The 24,923-nt window shown below is 42.9% G+C and overlaps 1 protein-coding gene and 1 pseudogene across 7 annotated transcripts in view; one reads left to right on the forward strand and one right to left on the reverse strand.

Moving 5' to 3' along the window:
* Window positions 1–24,923, reverse strand: part of ADD2 (adducin 2) — a 104,092-nt gene that overhangs the window by 57,761 nt on the left and 21,408 nt on the right. The window contains exon 1 of one of the 7 annotated variants that reach the window (XM_042981670.1): window positions 22,226–22,246. The exons of the other annotated variants lie outside the window; for them this stretch is intronic. The gene's annotated coding sequence lies outside the window, so the exon portion shown is untranslated. Of the gene's footprint in view, window positions 1–22,225; window positions 22,247–24,923 lie in introns of those variants that run through there. 7 annotated transcript variants of the gene reach the window in all.
* On the forward strand, window positions 174–22,998 carry LOC102957110 (annotated as a pseudogene).

Here is a 24,923-nt window from a genome sequence, read left to right on the forward strand (position 1 = left end):
CGGATGCTTAACTGAGCCACTCAGGTGCCCCAACAGCTGTGAGATTTTAGGAGAATTCCTGAACCCCCCGGGCCTCAGTTTCCTCATCTATAAAGTGGCGGTAGTAGTTATGATAGCAACCCCAAAGAACTGCTGCAATCAAATGGATTCATTCATGAAAAGCACATAGGACAATGTCTGTCACAGAAGATGTATTCAATAATGCTGCTATTATGTGGCAGTTGTCAGCTGTATGGGTGAATCCAAACACCACACTGGACCAGCTGAGGAGGGTGAGCAATGGCAAGTAGCTCGGAAGCACGCTGCCTGGGAATGTTCTGAGGGGTCTGTAAATGGGTTGGATAGTAGCCTCTCAAAAAATATGTCCATGTCCTAACTCCCAGAACATAAGAATGTGATTTTATTTGGAAAATGGATCTTGAACAATGAAATTAATTTAAGAATCTCAAGATGAAATCATCCAAGATTATCCAGATGGACCCCAAATCCCATTACAAGTGTCCTTATAAGACACACAGATGAGATGGCCATGTGAAGACAGGCAGATATAGGAGTGGTGCAGCCACAAGTCAAGGGACACCAGCAGCCAGCAGAAGCTGAAAGAAGGAAGGATTGATTCTCCCTTAGAACCTTTGGAGGGAGCACAGCCCTGCTGATGCCTCGTGATTTTGCACTTCTGGTCTCTAGAACGGTCTTAGGGTTACTCCAACCTTAATATGTGTACAAATTGCTTGATGATCTTGCTAACCTACAGGTTCTGATTCAGCAGGTATGGGGTGAGGCCTGAGATTGTGCATTTCCCAAAAGGCCTTAAGTGATGCCAGTACTGATGGTCCACAGACCACGCTTTGAGTCACAGGGGTTTAAGAGCATATTGTCACCAGCAGCGCCATGATGACAAAGGGGATGCTTGGAACAAAGGGTCAGAAGTTGTAGATCCAATCAGCCACCACACTTGGCCACTGTGACAGTGGAGCCCCCTTGCAGCTAGAGGATAAAGAGCAGAAGCAAGTCACTGAGCTCTGGCGGCACGTCTCCCTAGGCTCGGTCGATGCTTCTGAATTGAACAGCAGCTCACTGGGGCAGTGCTAATGGGTTCTGACTGCTCCTGTTCATCACTCTCTAACAGGGTCAACCAAGAAGTGGTCTCATCCTTTTGGATAAAAACAAAACAAAACAAAGACAGAATAAGATTTCCTTATCCCTGGCTTATGGAGGACCCAGAATAACTCGTGGGAGAATGGAAACTTTGGTTACAGAATCCCAGTTTCCAAATTTCAGTGAACTTGATGGAGACTTATACATCAGTACTTTTGCCCTATTGTTTTTATGGAGTGAAAAATGCTTGGTCCAAAAAGAGGACGAGAACTTGCCTCTAATGTAGCCTGGGCTCTTACACCTGTGAATACATCTTGAGAAGCTCAGGTTGGTCACCAAGAGAGGAGAGGATACTGGTATGCCACAGGATGAGGGTGGGAATAAATAAAGTAGCTTATCCACTAAAACAACCTCAGTTGGAAGAAAGAAAGAAAGAAAGAAAGAAAGAAAGAAAGAAAGAAAGAAAGAAAGAAAGAAAGAAAGATGAAAAAGAAAGAAAAGAACAGAAAAAGAAAAAGCCAGTCCACCAAGTCTAATGTAGGAATGGGAAGAAGACACAGAAGTTTCTTGGCCTTATTAAAAAGAAAACCACAAGCCCAAAATGGAGTCACTTATGCTAGGACAAGTCACCAAACCAGGGCTTACTACCTAACCTAATTGCAGTTTCAACCTCCCCCCAGAAATGTTGTCTTCACTGCTCAGTCAGGAATTTTCTAGTCAGTACCAGTGAGGTCATCTGTCACATGGGCCCTCTCCTTGTCCCAAAGGAAGATGAGGTCATCCACCTAATAAGACCCCTTGATCTGTCCCCTAAGGGAAAGTGACCTTGCCTGAAACAATCCTTTCTATTCTTTTGCCAGTCGTCCCTCTCTGTTTCTGCCTATAAAACCCTTCCATTTTGTACAGCTCCTCTGAGCTCCTTTCTATTTGCTAAATGGGATGCTGCCTGATTCATGAATCACTGAATAAAGCCAATTTGGTCTTTAAATTTACTTAGATGAATTTTGTTTTTAACAGCCTGAATTCTATTTTCATTTCCCACTGATCTCCTTCTCCAGTGCCCCTCCTGCAAACCAATCCACACACACAGTTTTGTCTCTAAAATGCTTCACAAAAGCCACCCAAGACTTCCCATTGTCCGTAGCCAAGCCAGCCATGAGGCTTTCGATCATGTACCAAGTCCAGTGGATTGGTGGCACTGACTTAAGACAGCTTGAGTCCTCCTCTGAGTTCAGTTGGAAAGGAGGAGGGGATTGGTTTCCAGAGTCAGCCATGAGCTCAGGGCAGAGGGAGTGGCATAGTGCCATTTTTTTCTAAACAACAAGATAAAGCTCCTATTGGCTCTCAAGCTCCTCAAGCTAGCACTTCTCCCAGTCTTCCTCTGAAGGAAAGCCCCCAGCTCTACACATGTCTCTCCCTCCTCTTCCCCTGGTCAAGGTCTTTCCATTCTCCAGCACTTAACTCTCTCCCTCTTCTTGGCTCTGGCACCTCTCATTTGCCACCAAACTGGCATCTTTTCCTGCTATTACTCATCTCTGTCTATGAGTCAGGACAAAAATGATTAATGCATGAGTGTTCCCAGCTTTTCCCCTTCCCGCAGCCTCTCTCCTCCATGAACTCCAAGAAAAGCCCACCTTGCCTTATTGGCTCCTTTGGGCTTTGTGAGGTAGAATCAACAGGGAAGGGAGCTGGGAGAGAACAAGAGGAGGGACCTTCAAGGAAGCTGGTGGCTTTTAAGGCCTTGTGTTGAGACAGGAGCAGCAATATGAGGTAAGACGAAAGCAGGCAGCAGAAAAAAGTGGATTTATAGGAGTTGTGTGGCCTGCACCCTCCCTGTTTCAAAGTCAAGAAATGCGAGACCTTAAGTTATCACAAAGGGCTTCTGTTTATTTAAGTTTGTGCTGAGGCCACAATGATACACTCAGTCCGGACCTCATGGGACATGGCTGTGCAAGTGTCCCATTTATGCCTCCCATGCTCTCTTCCTGCATGGCTTGAGGGGCCATTCCTGCACCTGTCTTCCAGGGTCTGGGGCAGATCCCAGAGTGGCAGAGTCAGGCAGGCCTGAAAGCTCACTCAACGTCCTTACTTTACAAAGAGCCCGAAGCCCAGAGAAAGGGTCTGTAGCCCTCAACTTCCACGGGAGCTAAAATGCCTGTGTGAGCAGTTTTCCCAGAGCTGATGGCACAGTGTGTCTGCTAATGTCACTTCCCTTCCTTCCTCCTTCAGGATGAGGTACCTTAGGTGAGGGGATATCAAACCAGTCCAGTTTGACAGGTATTGATTGAAGACACTCAATGAAAAAGTACTCTGTATGAAAATATGTTAAACATTCTAGAAAAGCCTACTATGGACACTAACCTATTGTGAATTATTTTATGATGGGAAGTATCATTTCACATGGATAAGACCCTCTGACCTCTTTGCCTTTGGGTTCAGCCCTCCACTTACAGGTACGACCCCTCCCCTATCTTCTCTTTCTCATCCTCTCCTACTCTCATACCTTCCTCATTCTCCTCATCCACAAACACCACCCCTGAAAGCTCATCTCATCTTCCCTGCATAGAGGCAAGTCCATTGCATAAAAAGCTAGGTGCACCTTGGGAATGTTTGTTTCTTTCTGATGGTGGGAGTGGGGGAGTCTCATTAAATATCATTCTGGTGTTATTGGCCTGACATACCCATTGGCAAACTCTCAAGGACACATTTAATGTCTGGTTCTTACTGAATGAAGCAACGTGGCCTGGGCTGTTCACAGCTAATCATTCCTCAGCCTTCCCAGCTGATGATGGCAGACTCCATGTCAGCTGGCTTCCTGGGGCTGGGGGCAATAGGAGGCATTGACCCAAGACAGAGGGAGGACGCCAGGACATTTCCTCCCTCTCTCTGCCTCATGTGGCACCTCCTCCATGGCCCCAGCTCCCACCTGAGAGGCCTACCATGTTCCAGCTTCCGAAGAGTGAGTGACCCTGGCCCCATGGCTGCGATGACACCACTTTCCCCAGCTTCACCCTCCACCCTCCTAGCCTCCTTCCTGGCAGAAGTAACTTCCTACTGGGGCTAATACCTGGGCTACCTCCCAGGAATCTGATCTTTTACCTCCTCCATTACCTGTGCAAATGTCCTGCATTCAATGCCCTCTGCTGAGATACTTAGAGAAGTTCCTGTTTTCCTTCTAAGAGGCTAACTGATACACACCCCAACTCTCCACCTCCCTTTATAAAATCTATGAGAAAACTGAGGCCAAGAGAGTGTGATTCATCCAAAGAAAGACTCAATGATGCTTTATGGTCAGTGCCTGGATTGGGCTTCCTGGCTCTGCCCTCCTCATCTCCGCAGAAAATGTCAGGGAATGCTTGATTTTCACTTTTAAGCTAAGATTTGCAAGTTATCGAGATCAGCAAGTTTGAAATATGTGACTTGTAAAGCACAGCCACAGTCCCTTCGCACTCCTGACATGCCCACTGGACATAGGGAGTGATTTAAAGCTTTGCTCTGAGAGATGGAAACACATCAAGTAGAATAGCCAAGCTGTCACCACAGCCAGTCACCATCGGCTTCTGTACCTCAGTTTCTACATCTAAGGAAACAAAAGTGACACAAAATGATCACTTCCAGAAGCATTTGAACAGTTCTTTTAATACATGCAGCAAAATTCAACTCTTCAGATTTTGGACCAGATGGATTCTCAACTCTGCAAAGTAGGTTTAATTTAATAGTTATTTAAACATGCCACATATTTTAAATACACAGTGCTTCTGCTAATTAACACTTCATAATTTCTCAAAAGAGTCCCATAGGCAATTGCTACTATTTGTAACTGGTGAAAGGTTGTGTCAAGAAAATGAATCCTATTTCTTTCCTGAATTGCAGCCCTGGGATAGTGTATGTGAAGGATCTTGTCTCTTCTACCTCATATGAATGAAGTGGTAGGAGAAAACAAGGGTCACTCCCCTGGGGTTGGTTGATGGAGACATGTGGGCATAGGACCACCTTGTACACTTCAAGCACTGATGTTCTTCAGAAGGTCTGAGGGGCCAAGGTTGGTTATGCAGATGCACGTAAATTACACAGTGACCTAATAAGAAGACGTGGACATTCGCACGTGTGTGCATACACACACACACACACACACACACACACACACACACACACACACAGCACTTGCATGAAAAAGCCAGTTGGTTGGGCAAAATAACCCGAAATAATAGTCTGAGGCTGAGAGGCAAGGCAAATGAAGCCACAGGTACAGAGTGGGGGCTGGTGGCACTTGGCCCCCAAATCTCACCAGGCTGCCCAAATATCCTCACCCTACTCCTCTATGCCTAAAGTTTGATCACTGAGAGGTTTGTTAGACTAGTGTCTTCTCTCTTTAAAGGCCAGCACTCCTGGAAGACTTGACCAAATATTTGTAATCTCTTCCTACATCAGTGTGACCTAATGAGACAGCTTTCTTCCTGGAGCTTTGCAGACATCAGGGGCTGATAAGTCAGGGACCCCAAAGATAACATGCAGCACTTAGGGCCATGCACTGGGAAGATGCCTTACTTTATTGTAACGGGGACCCTGGACACCTGAGGAGTTGAGGTAAGGCATTTTTAGAGGTTCATAGGGCACCAAAGGGGAAGGGAGGAGGGAATGTCTACTTACCCAGGGTTCTGCCTAGGATGACCCTACACGCACCCGCTCCCACTCTCGCTCTCCACACCCACACAACCTCAGGATTGCTTCTTCTTTGGGGGAAGAAGGAAACATGAACAAAAGGTTGACAATGAGGCAGAAGAAACTGAGTGCGACTGGGGAAGAGCTCATTGTGTGAAACTTTTTTTCTGGAAATTCTAAAAATAACAAAGAACTAGAACAGGCTTTCACTCATCACTACATTGGATGATATAGGAGGGAAAGGCCTTGTCTGATTTTGTTCATCACTGTATCCTCCGCATCTAGAATAGTGCCTAAAAGATAAGAGGTGCTCAGTAGGAGCTTGTTAAATGAATGAGACGGTACAGACCAGTGTGCAATGAGAACACCTCAAGGCCCCTCTAGCGGCATTTCTGAAGGCCTGCTGGGCATTTGTGTCTGCATAATCTCTTGTTGGAGTTATAGATGGGCATCTGGGAAAAAAGGAAATCCCTCTGCAGTCCCCTACAGATATGTATGCTGAGCTCTGCAGGCTTTCTGCTGTTGCCCTGGGTCACTGCCTTCATTAGGCAGCATCTGCTGAATGGCCAGCCCACACGGCACATCAGGCAACCTGGGCATCTTCTCTGCTGATGCCCACAACAGGAGATGGAGGCTGCAGCAACCAACCTTAAGTTTCTCTCAACCAAAACTTTCTGCCCTTCAGTAGGCAGCAGGCTCTGCACCTGAAGATACTGAAGGGAAACTCTTTGGGATATTTTCTGCCCTTCATTTTTGAGGCACCACAGGCAAAATGAAACTGCTGGTATTCTGCTGGACCCAATGTCCCAAGGTGATGTTTATGGCCATCTTTTCAGTCTGCCCCTCCCCTCTCATGAGGTTTAGGGGATTAAGTGCTGCAGGCAGCAGATGAATACCTAGCCATGATTCTATAGGAAGGTAGAACAAACTAAGTAATTTCTAACCAAACCATGAAGTGGTAATATATATTATATATATAGTATAGCATATAGTATATACTATATAGAGAGTATATATAGTGTGTATATATAGTATGAGACCTATAGAGCTTGATAATTTGCAAACACCATTTGTCAACCAATCAAAAACAGCACTAGGTGCAGACAGTGACACTCCTACCTAAAGCACATCTACAAAAATCCACTTCCAAAAAAAATAAATCCACCTCCACATGGAAGCACCTCGCACAATTCTAGGCTCACAGTAAGTCTTCAAATTCTGTTTGATTTAGAAACATTTTAGTGCAGGGGCCCTTGGGAGGCTCCGTCGGTTAAGCGTCTGACTTCGGCTCAGGTCATGGTCTCACGGTCCGTGAGTTCGAGCCCCGCGTCGGGCTCTGTGCTGACCGCTCAGAGCCTGGAGCCTGTTTCAGATTCTGTGTCTCCCTCTCTCTCTGCCCTTCCCCTGTTCATGCTCTGTTTCTCTCTGTCTCAAAAATAAATAAACGTTAAAAAAAATTAAAAAAAAAAGAAACATTTTAGTGCAATGTATATCTGGACCAATTGAGATCATATATGTGTGAAACAAAGCTTTCCTGATCCTTGGATAGACACTTGAACCATACACCATACTGAGAAACCACAGCACTAAGTGGGCACTCCAGGAACCGTGTCCTTGGGAAAGAGCACTGGACAGACTCAAGAGCCTGGGGTTTGGTCCTAGATCTCTAATTAACTTGCTCTGTGATCAAAGCAAGCCACTCATAGTCTCTGGGCTTCTGGGCATCTGTAAAATAAAGTGTGGGACAAGGCAGCCTCTGAAGTTCCTTCTAGTACAGAGATGCTCTTTTACTGAGAGTCCGGTTTGACTGGCTCCAGTGGTGTCTCTGCTTGGTCTGTGTGGCATATGAGCTGAGGCAGGCTCTCCCTCTCCCTGAACATCCTCAGCTGGCCCTGAGAGATGTGGGAAGTGTGGAAGGAGAGGAGGATCTGGCAAGGTCCCAGGGATAGGGAGTTTGCCTCTAAACAAAGAACTCAGCCTAGGAAGCTTCCTGTAAGGGGAGCCCACTGTTTGCCTGGGGGAGTCAGGGTCTTTCCTTTGGGGAGATGAAAGAAACAAAGGAACTTGTGGAAGGCTTTAGAATGCCACAGCTCATCCCCTGGTTACTGGGGGAGGGAGGCATGCAGGAGCTAAATTTGAGCCACAGAGCTTTGAACTTCATAAGAGGAAAGAATCACCAAAACATCTCAAGAAAAAGGTACGGGGTTCCGGCCCCCAGCTGTCTGTTCATGCATCTGTCTGAATTGGCGTTCCCCTGCTAATTAATTCCTGCCTCATCAGTCGCTCTTGGTATGTAAGTCCTGCTCACAATCTCCCATCTACATTACCTAGCATTTGAGGATGCTGTGCACTGACACAGACACACGAAAAGTAAGACAGATTTGAACAAATTAGCTGCTTTTATAAGCTCAAGATCCAAGGGCCATCTTTATCAGATCTACCACAGGCTACAATTTTGCAGATCTTTTCCCTGCATTTTCTGGCAACAGATGTTGCTTCTTGCAGGAGACGTGAAATCACTGCTGGCATGTCTTCTCCCCTGTGATCTGTAGGCTGCTTTTTAAAGAGGCTTTAATAATGCATAGGAAGGGAAGGGTGGTGCACGAATTAAACACCAAACCGCTGCCTTGAAATCAGGCCTGGTAGGCAAAGCGAATGGACCAGTTTTTAGCCTGAATCTTCCGGTTTGCATCAGGAAAGGGTTTGGATCCCAAACCCTTTTCTCAGGATGCCATATGACAAGTGCAGCTCTGAGCCAACATCAGCTTGTCAAGTGCTGATTTTCATTACCTCCCAACTGCCTGGCCACACAAATCACTTCGAGCTAAAGAAGGAAAAAATGCTTTTCATTTAGCCATCAAGAGTTCTTGGGTAAGTACATATTTGACTGACATCTTAAAACTTAAAAAACTGACATCAAAAAGATGTTGCAGGTCTGGTAAAATACATCAAGAATCAGAAGCAAAGCAGTGAAAAGGAAGGGATGATTCTATGTTTGGATTCCCAATGCGTAGATTACATAACTGATGTCGCTGTGCCACCTGGGAAGTTTATAATATTGTTAAAATACAGTAAGAGTTGGTGAGTTTTCAGAAAGGATAAAGAAAGGATCTCCTTTCTTGTCCCCAAGTCCCAGTGCTTTCCACAGACACACAAAGCCCACCTCCAGGAGCAGATGAGCAAACTTCATCTCTGTTGTCAAGGAAACCAGTCTGTTCTTAGCTCTAGAATTAGAAAGCCTGCGTCTGGCTTCAGCAGTGCCTTATGCCCACTTCTCGATGAGGCCCGCCATTTCTTGCCCACTGGGGACACCGAAGACCATGTCACAAAATCACTAGCACTGGCCAGTGGAGTGGGGGCTCCTTCAACAGCCCAAAGCAACCCACCAGACGGGTGCACAGCCCATGCGAACAAATCCAAGGGGGGAGAATTGAGTTCATCCACACAGAAAGGGAGGAGACAATTGACAAAGAACAAGCAATTGACCCACGTTACTGGGAATAGCTTAGGAAAATAGCATTGACCATCCAATGCCACCCAACACTTTTCCCTCCAAAACATTAACCCCAAAATTTCTCCAAAGAGTCAGCCCACTGACATCCATCAATGGCTCAAACCTGGTGCTCTACTTGAGGCAGAGAGTGGGGCCCAGAAAAGCCTTTTGTGGTAAAGGGTCTGGGTAAGTGCTCCCCTGTTGGAAAGCATTTGGAGAGTTGGGGGTAGGACAGGGGTCTGAGAAGGAGAGAGGAGAACCACAATATTATTACCACCAAGGAAGTGGGAGTCTGAGATGGAAAAGAAACAGAGACAGACAGATTGAACAGCCTGCTGGCAGGAGAGGGGAGAGGATGACTGGTATCTTCAGGGATATGCTCTGTGGAAACCAAGCATGGAGAATAAATTAAGGGGACCCTGAAGTTATACATGTTAAGGACATGGGTTGCCCAGAAAACAACCCATGTGCTTGATCCTCTGAACACCCTGAGCCCACATGGTCAGAAGTGAGTACCCTCTACCTTGCATTATACCTATTTGGATACATGCTTTATCTATTCTTGCAAACCAGGAGCCCCACAGATCTATTTCTGACCCATCCTCCACAGCCCTGGAAGAACTGCTTACACATATGAGGACTGATTAGGGTCTGTCGAGTTTTCCTGAATGAATGAATGAATGAATGGATGAATGAATGCTTATTCTAGACACTGTGAAATCACCTACAGAAAGTGCTCACAATTTTGTAGTGATCCTGAGAAAGAATTTTAAGATTTTCATCTCTCGAGTTCAGAGAGTATTAGTTGGGATTTCACTTCCTGTGGTGCTTTATCCAACTGTCCCAATTATTGCAATTGCCTTATTATAATTAATAATCCCACTGACAATGATGGTCCTTGTCAGCACAAGGAAGCTATAATAAGACACCAGAACAGAGAAATGGGGAATAAAGAACACTCTCTGAATTAAACCCTAAGAGTGGACACAATGTTGAGGGCAGACTGACATAAGGATTAGCTGACAGAGGAAATGAGTCCTTGTCCAGTAGGAGTGGACTTTCACCTGACAGTGTAATAGCACAACCAAACTTCATTGCACACCCAGGTCAGTCCTGGAGGGATGGCACAGCCCTGGGGATGTGGTTTGTACAACACAAAGTTTAAAGTATCTCAGGTGCTTTGCTTGGATTTCTCAAACACCAGGAAGAATTGAGAGTCTCTAGCGGTACTTTTTAAAATCTCTCTTTTCCTTTCCAATTCACTGCACTCACATACAAAGCTACCACAAGCCTTTTCCTCCAAGCCTTAACCTCCCCACTGCCCAAAACTCCTCTCCTGAACCAGTGGCTATGCCTTAGTCCTACTTCCCTCCTCCTCCCTCTTTCCCCTCACTCCTTCCCTGACAGCCTCAACTTTACTACACAAATTTAACCTCATTCAATTCAGCTTTCCTTTCTCCTACCCTGCCCACCTCTCCTTCCAAGCTCTGTCTCTTCCCCTACTTTCCACCCCAGAAGCCAGGAGTATAGGCTGAATTAGGCAGTCATGCCTTTCCTCCTCAAGAGGGTCCAACAGGGCAAGGGAAGTACCTATGTGCACAAACCAGAGTCTTCTTCAACTGCCAAGGGAGCAGAAAGGCTGAGAAACATCAGATAGATGGTAATGACTTTCTCCCCCATCCCCTAAAGACTGTATAAGGAGGAAGGAGAACCAGATGAGCATGAAGGCATAAACGAGTACTGCAGGGCAGTGGTTGGATAAAAGCTGGGTTAAAGGGTGGGCCAGCTGGGCAGGAGCCTGGAGCACCAATTATCAAGCCACACTAAAAAATCATTGGCACAAGTTAACTCTAGTTCATGTAGAAATACAGTGTTAGTTAACCACTTTTTCATAGAAACAACACACACTAGCTGAGGTTTCCATACAAGACTCCTCCCATTGTGGCGAAATTTAAACTGGTTCTGCTCCTACTAAGCAGACAGAAAACTTATGACAGCTCCTTGACCATGTTGATGTATAATTTTCAAGTATTTTTGCAAAATGCTCCTTGAGGCTTCATGGTATAAACATAACAGTCCCCAGAGGTCTGTCACCACATCCAGTTGAAATTTCTAAACAAATAAGACAAGAAAGAGTGCTATGTACTGAGATAAGTTAATTACCTTACATAAAGTCTAGAACTTGTCATATGCCTTTCAAGAAGCTGCCTGGTTCAGAAAATCTTATTGAGACTTTCTTGACTTTGGGCATGTAAAGAATCTAGTTCTCCCCACTCTTGATTTAAAAGAAAAAAAGTTGAGGGGCACCTGGGTGGCTCAGTCAGTTGAGCGTCTGACTCTTGATTTCGGCTCACATCATGATCTCATGGTTTGTGAGTTTGAGACCCACAGTGGGCTCTGCAATGTCAATGCTGGGGATTCTCTCTCCCCTCTTTCTCTGTCCCTACACTGCTTGCTCACTCGCACGCTCTCTCTCTCTCAAAAGAAAGAAAGAAAGAAAGAAAGAAAGAAAGAAAGAAAGAAAGAAAGAAAGAAAGCTGAATAAGTAAATACTTAAATAATATCAGCCTGGAGAGAGGCAGAATCATTAGTCCACCCAATACACTCATAAAGGCACAATTCAGGAGAGAAAGACCATCCCTGTTATAAAAAGGATACTTCAGGCTTGACACTATTTTGAAACATTTAATTCATCCCAGTTCTGTTCTGATTCCATCTCCTCAAGAATTCTGTGATTCAGCTCCTCACATCCATTTGAGGCCAAAAGAGAGCAAGTTCTGGCAAATATACCACAAATTGCCTCTAATCGTCACTACCATTCTTCAGAGTGGAAATCATTATCCCCATTTTACAGAAACGGAAACTGAAGCCCAGAGCATTAAAGTTTCTCAGAAACATGCAGCTAATAAGTGGTGGAGCTGAACACCAGCCCTGGGTTCGTCTGATTCCAAAGTCCAGTGCACCAAGAGGCCTCTGATTATTTCTAATAGCTTATTTACTTAAAAAGAAAATTAATCACCACTTAAGAGACCTGTTTATAAATGAAGACAAAAATCTGGTCATGGATGACCAGAATTTTTTAAATAATTACAAATATTATAAAATATTCCAATTTAGGATGGTGTCTACCTAGTTATCCATTACTCACTCTCCCCCAACTTTTCATTAAGAACTTATGTTGACTCACACACTAAATCAGATCAGAACTCATAAAGACTCCAGAAACAAAGACTGACGATTAGACTAGAGCCAGGACAATGGATGAACATTTACTCATCAAAGACCTATGAGATTGAAAAGAGAGACACGGAGACTGACACAGGCACTTGTCTTTGTCCTTTTGTGAAGAGAAAAATCACATAGAAGGTGATGTCTTATTCCTCCCCTACTGCCTGCCTTCTGGCTCTGAACGTCCAGAAAATTTAGCAACCTTCCCAGTATGATGTGGAGGTTGTTCCTTGAGAGGCCAGAGTCATTTCACACACGTCACAACCGTGAACATCTCTCATGCTATGCCTGTACCAGGACTACAGTGTCAGTCAAGCAACATGGCTGGGGACAGACACGGATTCCAATACTACGTTGCAGCCAGGGATTTGAAGACACAAATAAGAAGTGGCTGTAATAGGATATGTGTGGGAATCAGATAAAGGCTACTTATATAAAGATATATAGCTATAGACGTAGATATAGATATGTCATTCAACATGAATAAAAACTGTTAGCTATCTAGGAAAAATAAATGTAAACAAACTATGTGTTGCATTATTTATATCAAAGCCAACAAAATTCAAGGTAAAAACCTCTAGATAATGCAAAGACTATTTTTATCTTTGAAGAGAGTAGTTCCCATAACGAAAATACCATATTGAATGATTATGCATCAAACAACATAGTATTGGACTATATATATGTATTTTGATATATATGTGTGTGTATATATATATGTATGTATATACACACACACACACACACACACACACACATATATATATTTATACACACACACATATATATATATACACACACATACGTATATATATCAAAACCAATTGGGAATCGGTCAGAAAATAACAGGATCTCAATAATAATGGATGACATTAATATGCTGGTCAGTGCATAACAAATTAAAGAGGTTAAAACGAGTGTGTGGGGGGAGAGAGCGTAAAAAAGCCTGAATAAGTTGATTAGACTTAAATGTATCCCTCAGTACCCACATTCTCACAATACAAACTCAGGAACCAATAGGTTTGGGTGACAAACTTGGAGTGCAAATTAACAATAGAAAGCTATTTCACTGCAAGCACCAAGAACAGGGAAAAAATGCCTCTTAAAATAAACAATCCAGCAAAACATTTCTTCATTCTAAGAGAAGCATCATTTATCTTCAGGGGGACAGTGGGGTTTTATGTTTTCTTTTGTTTTTTATTTTTTGGGTCTAAGAAATTTTTTGATGGCCCTCTTAAAAAGTGAAAAGTGAGTTCCTTCTTCCCTTGCTATGAAATAAATATATATACTAGTCTCTACTCCTAGTTCCTGACACAGAGCTCTTAAAACCCTTGTAATCTCCTGAGAAATGGGGGTGCTAGAAACATCTTTTTTTTTCCTAGTATTTGGTCTTTGACCCAGGTTCCTGACCCACAGCTTAAACCCTTGTAATTTTATGACTGATAGGAATGAAAGGCACATCTACACAGAGTTCTTAAATCTCTTGGAGTTTCCTGCATTATAGGAACATCTTTTGCACTAATGAAGTGAATCTTGGTGGGCTTCAGGATGGGGGCTAGTCACCGGAAAGATCAAGGTATGACTAGAAGCTTAGAACTTTCAGTCCTATCTCTCATCTTCCAGCGCAGGGAGAGGAGCTGGAAATTGAGTTAATTGACAATGTCTTTGTGATGAAGGCTCCATAAAAATCCCTAAAATACAGGATTTGGAGAGTTTCCAGTATGGTGAATGCATCCACATGCTAGGAGGGTAGAGTACCCCACCTCCATAGAGAGAGAAACTCCTATACTTGAAACCCTTCCACACCTCACTCTATGTACCTCCTCATCTGACTTTCATCTGTATCTTTTTTTTTTTCATCTGTATCCTTTATCATATCCTTTGTTATATAATAAACCAGTGGACATAAGTAACTCCCTAAGTTCTGTGAGCTGTTCTAGTAAATTATTAAATGCAAAGAAGGGCTGGGGGAACCCCTGATTTATAGCCAGTCAGAAGCAGAGGCCCAGGCTTGCAACTGGCATCTGAAGTGGGTGTAGTCTTGTGGGACTGAGCCTTTGACCTGTTGGATCAGATGCTAAGTCCAGCTCTGTAGTGTCAGAACTGAACTGAATTATCGGATGCCCCACTGGAATTATGGAGTTGATGTGGAAAAAAAACACACACACACACACATTTCATGTCAGAAACGTTATGGGTAAAGGAAACAAGTTCCTTTTACTTGCCAACCCTCATCAACCTTGATGTGGAAGAAGATGGGGAAACAAAGGGATAAACTGCCCTGCAGAAAGAGTAACAAAAAAATGAGAAGTGGTGTTCCAACAGCAAATGGGGAAAGACGAGAGATGCAAGAACAGGCAGCGGCACTGGGACAAGAACACGGCAAAGAACAGGGGCCTACAGAAAGAGAGAGACAATGAAAAATTCCCTCTGATGGAGAATGGCCAATACATTTCAAGAATCATTGATGCTGAGTTGAATTTAAAAGTTGTTTCTGGCCCTACACTATAAATACTTTCTCTATGCCTAATCCTTTGATTAGGAGTCGGACGTGCAGAAGAGCCTTGTGTTAGTGGTGCTTTGGGAGAATAAAGGAGAAAGGACAGTGTTTAGTGAGGGCAAATGTATTAACAAAGAGGGCAGCTCCTCTGGGAGGCAAGCTGTCAAGTATGACGGACACCCTTGTTCACCAGTATCTGTTTCCCCTCCATTTCTGGGTACAGAAGAGGATGATAGTTTCCCACTCTCTTCCAGCTCAGCACTGCCTATGTCCTTCTGTGATCAATGCAATATGAGCAGAAGTTCATCTGGGAAGAAGCATTTTAGAACCCATCCTCCTGCTACAGCCACCAGCAGTTTCCAGATGGTGACAACACCATCAGCCTGTGAGGGAGACATGGGACAGGTCCCCCCCCCAAAACTCAATAGACACACAGCAGGAGCAAGAGATACATTTCTGTTGTGTTCAGCCACTGAGGTCATGGAGGGGCTTCATACTTCAGTGTAATAGGCCTGTCATAACAAATAATCTGAATGAGGCCACCATCAGAAGCACCAATAATATAGACTAAGAGGCAGACTAAAATAAAAGCCCCTCCTCCCAAAATGTCTTGGGGAATCTGTGAAAGGTAAGGACCTTCCCACAGTTTGTGGAGTAGAGATCTGAGGCATTTTGATTGCATATTAAAAGAAAGGTAAACTGAATATCAAAAACGGGTAGGAGGTCTTAGAGACATTTGGACTACATATTGATGGAACATTTATAAAAATCTACAAATCAGGACACAAAGGAATATCCAATAAACCCTAAAAATTGAGAAAGACACATTCTCTGACCACAAAACTAGGTAATACATTTTTAACAACAAACAAAAAATGCCACCTAGAAATCTTAAAACTCTCCCCTAAATAACATCTGTTCACAAAGGAAATCTAAACTGCAATTGCATATTATTTTTTAAAATGACAAAAGGGACACTATATATCAACAATTAGTGGCTGCAGCCAGAGCCACATTTAGAAACAAATTTACAGCCTTTAATATTTTTATTAACAAGAATGAAGGAGCACCTGGGTGGCTCAGATGGTTAAGCATCTGACTCCTGATTTCAGCCCAGGTCATGATCTCATGGTTTATGAGATTGAGCCCCAGCACGGAGCATGCTTGGGATCCTCTCTCCCTCTCTTTCTGTCCCTCCACTCTGTCTCTCGAAATAAATAAATAAACTTTCAAAAAAAAAAAAGAATGAAAATCAAATAAGCATTCAACTTTAAAAGTTAGAAAAACAGAATAGCCTTAAGGAAAGAAGAAGGAAATTAAGATATTAAAAATAATGAAATAATTAATCCAAGAGCTGGTTATAAATAAAGACATATTCTTAGCAAGTCAATTAAGAAGTAGCTAGCACAGAAAATTGGGAATGGGAATGGGAACATATCAGTTTATAGAGAGAAAATAAAAATTTACGAGGACAAGAGCAAAGCCAGCCTAGCCAATGGGGCTGAGGGGGGAACCAAGGGGAAGGAGGAATATGTGGTGTCACTCAGCCATGGCCTTGTTTTGGAAAATGGCTGCCCATCTGTGTTGAATGTTAGCATTTAATTTGGTAACGTCCAGAGAGAATCATATTTCAACAAGCTCTATGCATAATGAGACTACAGGAAGCAAAATTCTCAACATAGAGAACAATCCAATTCTGCTTTGCCGTTTTGGGGAGGGAAACAACAGATACATTTCTTCATGACTGTTCATGGTGCATCATCACATATCACACCACCCTGGATCTGGATGGTTGCCTCACACTAGGCCTGGCTCACAAAGTGTCACTGGTTATTGGAGAGGTGGGAAGGAGCCACAGTCTACCAGGGGAACAACCTGACCCCAAGGTGTGGCACAACAGGTGTGTTAAACCTCTGTAGGTGGTAATGATCAAGGCCTTCCCTCTTCTTTCATGGCCAGGTCAAGCCCCTCCTCCAGCTTGAGCCCTTACTTAAAATCTAACTGGTAAGAATTTACCCTAATGCAAACTATGGACTTTGGGTGATAATGATGTGTTAGTATAGGCTCATCAATTATAACACATGTAACATTCTTGTAGGGGATATTGATAATGGGGAAGGTTAAGCAGGTATGGGGGCAGGAGGCATATGGGAAACCTCTGTAGCTTCTGCTCAGTTTTGCTGTGAACCTACAAATGCTCTAAAAGAAATCTATGCCAAAAATCTAACTATCATTTGCAGCTCTGACTAGGCGATCACCACCTATTGTCCTTTGGCATTCACTAGCTTTCTCTCCCACTTTCCTTTCTCTCTTTCCCTTCTCTCACATCAGACCAGTCTGACCACCCTCGAGTCAGGAAGTCAGGACCATAATCTCAGCTCCTGAACCACATACCCCAGCCAGTTGTGGACTTGAAGGCAAATCAGTTCATCAATTTTGACATCTCTTCAATCAGCAATTAAAATGAGGATATTGGTTTGTATAAGTTTTCAAACTATACTGAGAACACTGAAGGTTCTAAAGAAATGAATCAGTCATTCTATGAGCATTTGATTCCATCTGTTCTATTTGAAAGACTATAATAAGCCATGCTTTTAATATCCCTAACATAAATATGTCTGAGATTACCAATACCTTGTGCTAATTCTTCCTTTCCTGCTGCAGACTTGAGAACTGCCTAAAACATGTCCTGGGACAGGAGAGTTCTATTTCTGAGCTGGTAAATTTTTTGAGAGTAAAGCCTGTTTGTGTCTGTTCACATGAAAGTGTACCATCAAGTCCATCACCAACAAATATGTGTGCTGGGCCCAATAAGACAGCTTGAGAAGCTCAGCTCCAATCAGAGCCAGGTCTTGACATTGCAAATCTAAGTGTTGGGTGTTCTTATATAACTTTATTTATACATACTGTTTCTTTTGGGGGAAGTAGAATAGTTACTGTTAAAAAAGAGAAATGGTCTGCTGGCTGAAGAGAGAGCCTTTTAAAAGAAAATATGAGATACTTATGACCAAAGCGATCAAGTTCAAAGTGAAGCATCAAGTCAGACTCAGCCAGTACCAACTGATCCTTCAACTCTTTTTGGCTACAGAACAACAGTGACACAAACAGGAGGAAGGCCACAAAAACTCAAAAGACAAGAAAATACAGTAGCTATTATCTATCTTTGGAACTCACCTCCTAGGACAACAAAATCCATTCAAGTTCTTGATATGCTTTGTAGTAAACCCTGGCAAAATAGCTTTAGAGTCTCTGCCATAGAACATGTATCTAATGAGCCTGAAAATGAGGTTCTTGGCTACATTCAATCTAAAACATAGATCATAATGTATTTTTTAAGTTATGTAATATTTAAGTTTGACAGTGCATGTTTAACATTGCCCATGAGGGAAAAACACACGCTCTCTTATAAAAGCTTATTAAATCTTATACCACAGACCTTGTCATATATGCATTAAGTGAAAAGCCTACTTCAAAAATATAGTGCTGCTGTCAGATAGCACAGTCCACCCAAGAATCTAAGACAGTGGATTTAATGACTTAGCTAAGTAGGTCAAAATTATCACTGCAAATCACATCTTATGATGGATTAGGTTCCCAAGTCCATTAATATGGGCAAAATTAGTTAAAGTGAAAATTATCCTTGAACATCTCAATGGCTAGGAAGAATAGAGCTCTATGTATTGCCCTATACAGTAATGTACGTGGACAATTATGTAACATGTACATTGTAACATATGACTCACAAAAGAGTATGTGCAAAATATAATCTGGTCATATTACCCTGTTTCTCTAGGAGTCGGATTACCATGAGATACATGCGAGCATAAAGAACCTGCTTTACATGAAATGTTCAGGCTTGTTGATGGAAATGAAGGAATTTGTGGTTCTCTTTACGCTGCTTCTTGGACATGACAATCACCCAGGTAATTTATAAGGGAGAATACATGCTTTGAAACCCTTAACATTAATACAAGAAGAGAAGAAAATGTTTTTTCTTCTCAATAGGCATGTAAAATCTCAAATAAGTTTGTAAAATTTGGAAATACTTCTCTTTAAAAATAAACCTATTTAAAAATAAACCTGGTTTTAAAAACCTAGGAGTAGAGACCTCCCAAAAGCATGGTTGTACAAGTATCATATGACTTCACTCATATGAGGACTTTAAGACACAGAACAGATGAACATAAGGGAAAGGAAGCAAAAGTAATATAAAAACAGGGAGGGGGACAAAACAGAAGAGACTCATAAATAAGGAGAACAAACAGAGGGTTACTGGAGGGGTTTGGGGAGGGGGGATGGGCTAAGTGGGTAAGGGGAATTAAGGAATCTGCTCCTGAAATCATTGTTGCACTATATGCTAAATAATTGGGATGTAAATTTAAAAAATAAAATAAAATAAAAGCATGGTTGTAGCTTATTTAAAGCCATCCTTGTGCATGGCAAAGATAAGCACAAGCTATTAGGAAGGAGGCAATACTTTTCAAATCAAAGTTTTAATGTGTCAAACAAATGAAGACGTCTCTTTAAACATTCCCTTCTCAGAATTCCTCATAATATTTTGAGGAGTAAATCCCAGAATATTAGTTTTTCATTACAAAATTTATTGCCTGTGGGGCACCTGGGTGGCTCGGTCAGTTAAGCATCTGACTTCGGCTCAGGTCATGATCTCATAGTTCATGGATTTGAGCCTCACATCTGTGCTAACAGCTCAGAGCCTGGAGCCTGTTTCAGATTCTGTGTCTCCCTCTCTCTCTGCCTCTCCCCTGCTCATGCTCTGTCTCTCAAAAATAAACATTAAAAAATTTTTTTAAAAAGTTTATTACCTGTTTAAAGGCAAGGTGCTGGTATAAATATTTCAAATGAAGCAAGAAATTTTTCTGACTTTATTTTTCTGACAAGAAACTTACCAGACACCTCTGAAACCTAACAAGAGTACCCTAGCTTGCATATATTAATATTTTTAGTAAATCAAATGAGCTTAATTTGGCAATTTAGTTCACAATATTATCTGTTTACACATCATTCTACATTGACAATGAAAGCATTTGGATTTAACATTCCAAACAGCATGCATTTGACATTTTAAAACTCTGTGTAAATATCTGATAGAAGTAACAGCTAAAGAAAAATTTAATAGCATTGGACATTTTGTAATATTAAAAGCACACTGACAAGAATTTTCTATCAAACACTAAAGATTTAAATTGGGCTGAGTTGCTTGTTCAATCAATTCCATCCAAATTGAACACTTGGAGAAAAAAAATGAATGCTGTTGTTAGATGTTGCCAATGATTCAACTGTGGAAAAAAAGCATCAGCAAATGCTATGTAGAAGGTAGGCTGGTGAGCAAAACCAGGCAACATCCTAGCAAACATAGAAATCACAGTTTGGTACAAGAAATGGGCATTGACCAGAAATACAGAAACATTGTACATGTACCTGTGATCACTGCTATTTAGCAGAGACACCCATGCCAGAAAATCGTATAGTTGAAGGATTTAGCCACCTGGTAAAGCAGGTCTGAGACAGCTTCCCAGTGGCAATGACATTTGAGCTAACACTACAAGGAAGAATGAGAGCAGGGCTTAGGGGGCGGGGCACAAGTGGTGTTGGGAGACTAGTTAGAGGCCCTGCAGGTGTCCAGATGGGGTGATGGGGATGATGAGGCTTGGAGTTGGGGCATGAGGAGATGGTGAAAAGTACATGGGTTTGGGAATGTTTAGGAGACAAAAAAAAAAAAAAAATCAAACAGGACTTTATGGTGACCTGGATGTGCCCTCTGGTTCTCTTTTTATAAGCTTTGGATCAGTTAATGAAACTGAACCTAAGATTTCAAGGTGAACTGTTAAAGTGCCCCTACACTACTCTTGCTATAGGTTTGGGTTCTGTTTTGCTTTGCTTTGTTTCTTATTCCCACACCCCTTTTCCAGACAGTGCCACAAAATACAGAATCAGAGACTGAGCAAGTATATGCTATGGGAAGGTCTTCAGAGTATAGGAAATGGTGCTTAGACATAAAGGGGGCTGGTCTCCTCCTGAGGCACAGGGCACATCCCTGCGGCATTTCTAACATCCCAGCACAAAGCGGGGAAATGCCATGTGCCATCCACTGCCACACTATGGCCTTGGAACACATACCCTCCCCCCCCCCCCCCCCCCCCCGGAAGAGCAGCTGTCTGTGCTGACTAGGAAATTGCCTGCCCCTCCCTCTTGAGAAAGCACAGCAGATGCTTTTTATATAATGTCCAATTACTCCAAGGAATGTCATCATTTTTATGATTAATCAGTTGCACACATTCAGGGACATATGTGAGATGGGTATTCAAGGACAACAAAAGACCCTGCAGAGAGGAGATAAATTGAGCCCAGCATCTGTGGCCAATATATACAGAAACAAATTAACTCTATATATTGCATAAATACCTCTCTATGTAGATTACTGCCAAAACAAGGACTAATTTAATCTAAATTCATTGTGAAGCAAATCTATTTTTTAAATCTACAGGTTATACAAATGGTGAGGAAAAGTTGTAAATAATAAATATCCCCTTGACAGAACTCAAATAATAATGAGCTAGGGAGCCTGCAACTGTGATGATCACATATAAAATAGCACGCAATACATAAAAAAGAGTTTCTGTGCTCAAAAGGATTCTTTCAAGAAAGAATCAAATCAAGCAGGAATATTCCAACTTGCTTTGTAAGGCCCAGCTCAAATGTCAGCCCCTTTGTGAAGTTTTCTCTGATCTCTTGAGCAGAATTAATAGGCCTCTCCTCCGAGCCCTTACGACACTTGTCAGCGGGTAGTGGAATTATTTATCATGGGGTGTCTCTCGGGTGGTTCTCTTCGATTTCATTTTCCAACCCAACTTCCTTCTCATTCTGCGGCTTTGAAGAAAATGCAAATATGAGAAGCATTGACAGTAGAGCTGGCAGCTGCTAACACCAGGAAACTGTCCATGGGGCCAGGCACTAACCCCATGCAATCATTCCTTTCATCCTCACAATGATCCAAATGACAGAAGTCCCACCAAGATGAGCAAACCGAGCAACAGAGGTGAAAAGATGTGTCCTCAGCCACACAGCCAGTAAGTGAGGACAATCAGGATTCTAATTCAGGCAGTCCCACTCTGCCACCCTGCACACTGGGGTGAGATGGGAAATCACTGGCCTGGGAGTCCAAATACCTGGAGTCAAGGTCTTTATTTGGTAGTTTACTAGCTGTGTCATCCTAGGATACTCACTGAGCACTCTGGCCTCTGAGATTCCCCCTACAACTCCACAGTTCCAGGTTTCATCCACACCCACCTGTAAAACAGCAACCGTCCCCTTAGTGGCTGGGCTTCCCACCAGTAAGCACAGCCTGCAGCTACTGGATTGGCATCTCAGCCAAACATTTTTGCTGAGACAAATGTTTCTGGCTGGATTTACTGGGGCATTCTTTCTTTCCTGGTGTCCTTACCCATCTTGCAGCTTTTAGGCTAAGTGCTGGGAGACGGCAAAGGTTTAGCAGATGGGTTTTCCTCGGCATTGCCTGAGGAGGTGGCAGCCATCTCCTACTGGGCATTACAGCCACCCTCAGACCTCTGGTGAAGCCCAAGTTGTTAAAAAGAGGACCAAGAAGTTCATCTGGTGCCAGTTAGACTGATATATCAAAATTAAGCACAACTGGCGGAAACCCAGAGGCACTGACAATAGAGTGTGCAGAAGATTCAAGGGCCAGATCTTGATGCCCAACATTGGTTATGGGAGCAATAAGAAGATAAAGCGCATGCTGCCCAGTGGCTTCCCGAAGTTCCTGGTCCACAACGTCAAGGAGCTTAAAGTGCTGCTGATGTGCAACAAATCTCACTGTGCAGGGATTTCACAACGTCTCCTCCAAGAACCACAAAGCATTGTGGAAAGAGCAGCCCAGCTGGCCATCAGGATCACCAATCCCAATGCCAGGCTGCGCAGAGAAGAAAAGGAACAGACAGACAGCTTATGCGCATGTCGGATTTGTGTTAATAAAACCTAATACTACAAAAAAAAAAAAATGTTTAGCAAATGGTTCCTGCACTCCAGAACTAAGAGCTTAACAAGGGATTCGAACAAGGAAACCAAGTCTCAAGATACAATCCAATGCTGTAGGGCACATGCTCACCCACTATGCCACATAGTCACTCAGGCAAGAGAAACTCATCCTGGCTTCTGCTACATTATTACCCTTCTCCTTATACCTTCTGTACAATATTTTGTGTTCCAGGGACAGTATCTTTGGGTCAGTGACTTGGGAACCCCTTACAATTTTCAGAGTGCCCTTTCTGAAACACCATTCTGTGATAAACAAACGGTTTCCCTTGTACTAGGGGGATTAGAAATTGAAAAATTTTTTTCTGTATAGTATGTCAACTACCAAAATCATATAGGAGCATTTGTTCCTTTCAGCTGCTGCCTTTGGATATGAGGCCAGTGTAACCTGTGTTTTTTTAGAAATGTATAAGAGTGGGACACCTGGAGGACTCAGTTGGTTAAGTGTCTAATTTCAACTCAGGTCATGATCTCATGGTTGGTGGGTGAGAGCCCCGCGTTGGGCTCTGTGCTGACAGCTCAGAGCCCGGAGCCTGCTTCGGATTGTGTCTCCCTCTCTCTCTGCCCCTCCTCCACTTGCACTCTGTCTCTCTCTCTCAAAAATAAATAAAAATGTTTTAAAAAATTAAAAAAAAGAAACATATAATGGCATAATGTTTTAAAGGTTTTTAAAAATCTTGACATGTTTTTGCTGAAAGGAAAAACAGGTGTTTTGACATCCCAGGTTGATTACCTGCACCCAGAATGAAGGAAAGACCTTATATACATAGCAGAGAATGGAGAATAGCTCAGTTTCCATGATTGTTTTCCCCAGGCCACTAAGCACTCACTTGCAAAGCACATTCCTATTCTCAGGTTTGATGACCTGATTGCTTTATCCTGTGGGCCCTTTCCTCCTCCTCACCTATCTCCAGAAGTAAGATTAGAAATGTCACATATTTGGGGTGCCTGGGTGGCTCAGTCGGTCAAGCATCTGACTCTTGATTTCGGCTCAGGTCATGATCTTGTGGTCTACGGGTTCAAGCCCTGCATCAGGCTCTGTGCTGAGAGCATGGAACCTGTTTGGGATTCTCTCTCTGCCCCTCTCCTGCTCGCTCTCTCTCTCTCTTAAAATAAATAAACATTTTTTAAAAATGTCACATATTCAGAGATCAAAAGGAAACCTTTTTTGGAATCTGTTTATGTCTCTGGATCTTTCTCTTTGACATTATTGTCTGCTGTATTCTTCAGGTTAAGCTAGGCTATGCTGCACTAATGAGCTTTCCTTCCCCTGGCCTGTGTGCTTTCCCTGATCACACAAAGTAAAAGGGGAGAACCAAAGACAGAATGAGACCCTTTTGGCTCCTTCTCCTAGTAGGCTCTTCTTTGCAGGTCCTACCTGGGAATGGAGGAATGCGTTTTAGATCCACTGGTGATTTGAATATGTGACCACAACAGTGATCATTGAGGACTCTGGCATTGACAAGGCTCTCCTAAGTCACAAGGCAGCATCCATCGTCTCTGAGAAGGTGGGAGCCTCTCTTTTCACTGCTTTAAATGTTGACCAGAAGAAACAGCGATGCTTCCACAATGCATTCCTAATGTATTACTCTATTACTCTAAACCTGGCAGCTATATATTTAAGGGATTTGGGGTTATAGGGAGGGAAGCTCCAAATACCATTAGAGCACATTAAAGAAGATGAAATTAGCTTAGGAATGTAAGCACATATCAAGCCATTAAATAATTTAAAAGGTACTTAGGGTAGCATTGAGCCATACAAGTATGAGCACTTCAAACTTCTTTGGTTGAACTGAGCTAAAATGTTTGGTAGGATTAAACTTGGAGGCTGGTGCAAAAACCCTGGAACTCTACAGAAAACATTCTATCATG

This window comes from Panthera tigris, chromosome A3 (assembly GCF_018350195.1).
Source record: "Panthera tigris isolate Pti1 chromosome A3, P.tigris_Pti1_mat1.1, whole genome shotgun sequence".
In the NCBI taxonomy this organism is placed as follows: domain Eukaryota; kingdom Metazoa; phylum Chordata; class Mammalia; order Carnivora; family Felidae; genus Panthera; species Panthera tigris.